At 53.8% G+C, this 7,014-nt stretch overlaps 1 long non-coding RNA gene across 2 annotated transcripts; it reads right to left on the bottom strand.

The window, feature by feature from the left end:
- Nucleotides 1-42: 42 nt before the first annotated feature.
- LOC122193396 lies at nucleotides 43-6,638 on the bottom strand. 2 transcript variants are annotated; one of them, XR_006182884.1, is made up of 3 exons: nucleotides 6,300-6,638; nucleotides 419-1,393; nucleotides 43-124 (listed from the first exon to the last, which is right to left on the bottom strand). It is a non-coding gene; the product is annotated as an uncharacterized LOC122193396 (long non-coding RNA). The 2 variants fall into 2 exon arrangements; XR_006182885.1 differs by having other exon boundaries at nucleotides 419-569.
- Nucleotides 6,639-7,014: the final 376 nt, after the last annotated feature.

The following is a 7,014-nucleotide window of genomic DNA, read 5'->3' as shown; positions in this document are numbered from 1 at the left end:
CCTCGCCCCTCGGCCTCTCCTGCCTGCTTCCCCCAGCCCCTACCTGAGATACATGTGCTGTGGCCATCTGCTGCTCTCCTGTAGCTGAGATGATCATGGCTGGAAGGCGGAGTTGAACTGGAGCCTGCAGGGACAAGAGAAATGGCAGGGGAGCTGTGAGGGAACACAGCAGTCCCTGTCCCAGCCCAGCCCTCCACAGCCCATCTGCAGGGCACTGCCTGGGGGATGGCACAGCAGGCCTTGCACAGGAACACAAGCAGCAACAGCACTGGTAACACTCTGGCTAAAAGATGAACCATCTGAAAGCTGTCTCAAACTGTGGGGCGGAAAGAACTGTCGGCTGACACTCAGTTCAACAGCTGAGGACACACGGACTGTATGCCTAAGACAAAGCATGGCAAGGACTCTGTCATCTTACCCCAAAACAGGGAGCAGCCCAGGTGCCCTTCGAGTTCTCCTGCACAGCAGTGTGCTGCACAACGGGATCTCCCCTCAAGTAGGGATGTCTCTCGAGGTCACACCTGCACACCTGCACCTTGATGCCAAGACTCCTTCCTGACAGAGATATTCTGGAAGAGACTCATGGTTACTTTGGAGCTATCAGAGCTCCTCTGAGGTTATGTCTTAGAGAGACATGATTCCTTCCACAAAAAGCCCTGACCAAGCCTGGGATGAGGACTGGATCCAGCCACTTGCAGGCTCCTTACATCTGTGGTTTGAACAGTTCAGATAGGAAGAGAACTACTCTGAGCCTCGTGACTCAACAGGAAGTTCTCCTGTAGGTGTGTGTGTGTAACCCTATCCTCTATGCAGGAAATAACCAAGTGTATCCAGCCATTGCCAGTCTTGTTTCATCACTGCTAAATCACTACAGCATATCAGAATTACATCAATAAATACAGACCTGCTTCTGCCTTAGGAGTGTATATTATAGATAGTGACAAAGGGGCAAAGCCGTTGGGGGCCATACAAGGATGAGAGTGGAGAGGTGTTATCTGCAAAGTCCCACGTTTGGAAGTTGCATATGAAGCAAAGGAGAACAGAAGTAAACAGCAGCGGAGAACAGAAACTAAAGCAGAGGAGAATAAAGCTAAAGAATCGCAAACAAATCTCCCAAGGAGGAGAAATCAATTTCAGGGAAAAAAAAAAAAAAAAAAAAAAGCCTTACAGCTGGGTGTTCACAAAGACACTGTTCATCAACAGCTTCCTGATATCATCTCCAGTTTAATTGTAGCGATCCAGAAATGAGGTAACAGGGAAGGAAAGTATTTCAGCTCCTGTACTGTCAGGGTCAGCATGGAAAAGAAAACAGCTTCCCAGTTCCCCCATGTACCTCCAGAGAAATGGCAAGGCCTGAACTCAGAACAAAGAGCCCAGAAGGCATCGGCCCCACCTGTCCCAGGAAAATGGAGATCCGTGAATAAGTTCTGACAGCACAAATGCTTACATTCATCCCAATCGGTCTTTAATGATATCTGGCAAAGTCCTTTCCATAAATAATAAGGCACAAATGTCAGGGCCAGCTCTACTCCCTTCTGGGAACCTGAGCATGCACAGGCAGTGGAAACACTGACACGTACTGTGGGAAGAGTATAAGGAAGCTGCCATCCTGTATAGGGATGGGGTCAGGAAAGCCGAGGCCCGGTTTGAACTGAACGTGGCTGGGGATGCCAACAAGAACAAGAAAGGCTTCCACAGGTGCCTCAGCCAGAAAAGGGAAGTCCAGGAGGACATACCAACCTAGTGAGAAACACAGGCAGGCTGGTAACAACAGACAAGAAGGCGGCTGAGGTACTCAACAACTTTTTTCCTCAGACTTCTCTGGTAACTGCCCACTGCACAGCCCTCGGACATTTGGTTGGGTAGGAGGGGATCCGGGAAGCAACGTCCCTCCCACTGTAAGCAAAGATCAGGTTTGTGACCACCTGAGGAGCCTGAACATGCAGAAGTCTATGGGTCCTGATGAGATGCACCGCAGAGTCCTGAGGGAACTGGCTGATGTGGTTGCCACGCCACTCTCTATGAAATTACAAAAGTTGCAGCAATCAGCTGTAAGTCCCTGGTGACTGGAAAAAAGGAAACGTCACACCTCTTTCTAAAAAGGGTAACAGAGATGACCTTGGGAACTACGGACCCATCAGTCTCACCTCTGTGCCGGGGAAGATCATGAAGCAGATCCTCCTGGAAGCAGTGCTAAGGCACAAGGAAAGCAGGGAGGCGGTAGGGGAGAACCAGCACGGCTTCACTAAGGGCAAATCCTGTTTGGCCAAAATAGCAGCCTTCGACAGTGGTGTCACTGCATCAATGGGCAAGAGAAGAGCTACCGATGTCACTTATCTGGACTTCAGCAAGGCCTCTGACACAGTACCCCACAACTTCCTTCTCTCCAAATTGAAGAGAGAGGGATTTCACGGGCAGACAATTCTGTGGATGAAGAACTGGTTGCAGGATCGAATCCAGAGCTGTGGTCACTGGCTCAATGTCCGGACAGAGACCAGTGATGAGTTGTGCCCCACTGGGGTCGGTCCTGGGGCTGATATTCCTCAGTATATATCTTCCTCAGTGACATCAACAGTGGGGTTGAGTGTCCCCTCAGCAAGTTTGCAGGTAGCACCATGCTGTGGTGTGCAGTGACACATCAGAGGAACAGGATGGCTTCCAGAGGGACCAAGGCAGACTTGAGCAGTGGGCCCAGGTGAACCTCACGAGGTTCAGCAACTCTAGTGCAAGGCTCTGCACCTGGGTCAAGGCAGCCCCCATTACCTATACAAGCAGGGGGATTCAAGGATTGAGAGCAGCCCTTCCAAAAAGGACCTGGGGGTACTGGTGGAGCCCAAAAAGCCAACTGTGTCCTGGGCTGCATCAAAAGAAGCGTGGCCAGCAGGGTGAGGGAAGTGATCCTGCACCTCCACTCTGCGGTGATGAGGACACACCTGGAGTACTGCGCCCAGATGTGGAACCCTCTGTACAGGAGGGAGATGGAACTGTTGGAGTGTGTCCACAGAAGGGCCACAAAAATGATTCACAGAGTGGAACACCTCTCCTTGGAGGACAGGCTGAGAGAGCTGGGGCTGTGCAGCCTGGAGAAGAGAAGGCCGCGAGGTGACCTGAGAGTGGCCTTTCAATACCTCAAGGGGAGCTACAGGAAAGAAGGGACAGGCTCTCCAGCAGGGTCTGTGGTGATAGAACAAGCGGAAATGGCTTCAAGCTCAGGGAAGGGAGGTTCAGGTTAGGAATAAGCAAAAAAACTTTGATAGTCAGGGTGGCAAGGCACAGGAAGAGGTTACTTAGCATTATGGTTGATGCCCCATCTCTGGAAACTTTCAAAGAGAAACTGGATCAGGCCCTGGGCAGCCTGATGGAGCTGTGCTGTCCCTGTGCACTGCAGGGAGTTGGACTGGATGGCCTCAGAGCCCCCTTCCAACTCTTAGGATTCTATGATTCCACGGTTCTCCACAAATCAAAAATAAGCGACATACAGCAATACTGCATTGCTGCAGCTGCACAGGGGGGAAGTTCTGATGTCCGATTTAGCTGCAGTTAAAGAAACTGAGCAGTGATAGACGAGAAATGGGAAAGGGAGTTTTATTGGAGGTCTGAGTGGAGAAGCAAGATGAGGAAGTACAACAAGGACAGCCTGTGCCAACCGGGGGATCTTTTGGTTGACTGGAAGCACGCCTAAAGAGGACTGCTACCCAGGAAAGAGCTGCAGAAAACTGTTAGGAAATGGTACGGCCATCCAACAGGAGGTGCAGAGAAATACCTGGATCACTGAAGAACACTGAATGCAGCCCCAGCACACAAACACAGCGAGCCTCAGCGCAGATCATAGAATCACAAGGTTCGAAACGACCTATAAGATCATCTGGTCCTACCATCTTCTATCACCACTGCTACCACCAGCACTAAACCAGATCTCACAGCTCTTCACCCAGGCACCTCTTGAACACTGCCAGGGACGGCGACTCCACGACCTCTCTGGGCAGCCATCCCAGTGCCTGAACACTGTCTGAGAGAAAAAGTTTTTCCTCATATCCGACCTAAGCCTCCTCTGGTACAACTTGCAGCCATTTCCCTGGGTCCTCTTCATTGTCTGGGAGAAGAGGCCAAACCTCTTCACCACAGCCTCCCTTCAGGAAGTTGTACAGTGCAGTGAGGTCTCCCCTGAGCCTCCTCTTCTCCAGACTGAACAATCCCAGCTCCATCAGCTGCTCCTCATAAGACTCGTGCTCCAGACCCCTCACCAGTTTTGTTGCCCTTCTCTGCACACACTCCAGGGCCTCAACGTCTTTCCTGTAGAGAGGAGCCCAAAACTGAACACAGCACTTGAGGTGCGGCCTCACCAGTGCTGAGTAAAGGGGATGACCACCTCCCTGCTCCTGCTGGCCACAGTTTCTCATGCAGGCCAGGATGCTGTTGGCCCTCTTGGCCACCTGAGCACACTGTCTGCTCACGTTCAGCCGAGCATCAACCAACATCCCCAGGTCCTTCTCTTCTTCACACTCATCCAGCCACTCATCCCCAAGCCTATAGCGCTGCATGGGGTTATTGTGGCTGAAGTGCAGGACCCAACACTTGGCCTTGTTAAACCTCATCCCATTCACTTCAAGCCCAGCGATCCAGCTTGTCCAGATCCCTCTGAAGGGCCTCCCTCCATCAACCACTATCCTCTGAGCACAACCCTCCAGCCAGCTCCTTACCCAAAGAAGCGTAAACCTCTTCAGACCATGGGCAGCCAGTTTCCCCACAAGAAGCCTGTGAGAGACCGTGTCAAAGGCTTTGCTGAAGTCTAGGTCGACTACATCAACAGGCCTTCCCTCATCTACCAGACTGCTCACCCAGTCATAGAAGGAGATGAGGTTGGTCAAGCACGACCTGCCTTTCACAAACCCATGCTGGCTGAGCCTGGTCCCCTGGACACCATGCACGTGCCGTGCAATCTCACCCGAGATGATTTGCTCCATAACTTTCTCCGGTATTGAGGCCAGGCTGACAGGCCTGTAGTTCCCCAGATCCTCCTTACGGCCCTTCTCGAAGATGGGAGTCACATCAGCAAGCCTCCAATCCTCCAGGACCTCTCCAGTTAACCAGGAGCATTGATAGATGGCCGAGAGGGGCTCAGCAATCACCCCCGCCAGCTCCCTCAGCACCCAAGGGTGCAGCCCATCCGGTCCCATGGCCTTGTGACAGTCCAGATGGAGGAGGAGCTCTCTGGAGCTCTTCTCTCTGTCTCCACCTGAATCGTTGGGACTATATTCTGAGTAGGGTCCCAGACTTCAGGGCATAAAAAGCCCAGTGGACAACTCATCTGGCTACTAAAGGCAGATGTAAAGAAGGCATTGAGAACCTCAGCCCTCTCCTTGTCCTCAGTGACCACATTCTCTGCTGCATCAAGTATAGAATGAGAAATATCCTTGGTTCCTCTATTGCCGTTGTTATATTTATAAAAGGATTTTTTATTGTCTTTTACTGCAGTGGCAAACCTGAGTTCAAGTTGGGATTTTGCCTTCCTTACTTTCTCCCTGGATACCTTAGCTACTCCTTGGTAATCCCCCCAAGTAGCCTGCCCCTTCTTCCAGAGGACACAGACTCTCTTTTTCTCCCTGAGCCTCACCAGTAATTCCCGGCTCATCCACACTGCTTGTCTTCCCCTATGGCTCACCTTACGGCACTCAGCACAGCCTGTTCTTGTGCCTTTAAGATCTCCGTGGATTGAGGAGCATCCAGGCTTCCCGGACCCTTTTACCCTTGAGAAGCGACTCCCAAGGGATTCATGCTACAAGCGCCCTGAACAGATCAAAGTCCGCCCTCTGGAAGTTCAAGAAAGTGGTTTTGCTGGTCACTCTATTGACGTCTCCAAGAAAGGAGAATTCTACAGTTCCACGGTCACTCTGCCCAAGACGGTCCCCAGCCTTCACTTCTCCCACCAGTCCTTCGCTGTTAGCGAAGACCAGGTCTAGCTGGGCACCAGCCTGGTAGGACCAGCTGCATAAGGCAGCTATCTTCCACACAGTCTAGAAACCTCCCGGACTGCTTCTATGTGCTGTATCCACGTATCCAACACAGATTAGGGAAATCGAAGTCTCCCACGAGAATCCAGATGGCAGCTGCCAGCAGAGCAGCGTGCTGGAGAACCACCTCTGCTGATGTTCTGTACAGCGCGAATGGCGCACTGCGCCGAGACGATCCTCTGCTCTTCCTCCACAGCACCGCGCGGGACGGCAAATGAAAACGCCGCGCCCACGCTGCCACGGGGCGAGGCAGGAAAGGGTGATGTGCTCTGCCCCGCTCGGCCTCACCTGCTCTGCTGGGAAGAGTCGGCCGTTCTCCTGCCGGCGGCTCCGACGGCTCCGTCTGTGCCCAGAGCTGCCCGCAGGGCTGAGCGCCGTCCCGGGATGTGCCGGGAGCAGCAGCCCGGGAGGTGACTCAGCGCCAACGTCGCCGCTCGGAGAGACCAACAGCGCCGGAGAGGAGAGGAAAGGAAAGGAAAAGAAAGGAGAAGAGAGCGAGGCGTGGGAAACACAGAGCAGCGGAGCCCAGCGAAGGCCGAGTCCCGTCCCGCCGGAACGCAGCCGTCCGTGGCCGTGAGGGAAGAGGAGTTCCGGGCTCAGTCGGGCTGCAACGACTGCCTGGGCCGGGCCGCTGGGCGGAGCCGCCGCCGTGACGGCGCGGGGCAGGGGGTGGCCGCAGGACGAGCTGGGCTGGGCTGCGTGCGTGCCGCGCTGTGCGGGGCGGGCGCTGCTGCCGTCTGGGTCAGCGAGCCCGAGGGTGGCAGCGGGAGGCTTTCTGTCGCGAAGGCAGGATTCCCTTTGCCGACTTATATATCGGTTCTTAAATGAACGTACGAATCGCTGTTGCTGAGGAAGCCGACCCGTATCACCAGCACAGCGGGTTTGCTGGGCCAGACGGGCCGCAGCGAGGGGAGCAGCGGCTCCCAGGCGTGTTGCAGCCCGGGTTGTATATCGAGGCGCACAGGAAGGGGTTGGAGCTGGGACAGCGAGGAAGTGAGCAGAG

This window comes from Lagopus leucura, unplaced genomic scaffold (genome assembly GCF_019238085.1).
Source record: "Lagopus leucura isolate 7727_CA_CO unplaced genomic scaffold, USGS_WTPT01 34839-0_obj-0_obj, whole genome shotgun sequence".
In the NCBI taxonomy this organism is placed as follows: Eukaryota; Metazoa; Chordata; class Aves; order Galliformes; family Phasianidae; genus Lagopus; species Lagopus leucura.
Note: the sequence above shows the minus strand (reverse complement) of the source record. Positions and strands in the feature narration are given on the sequence as shown.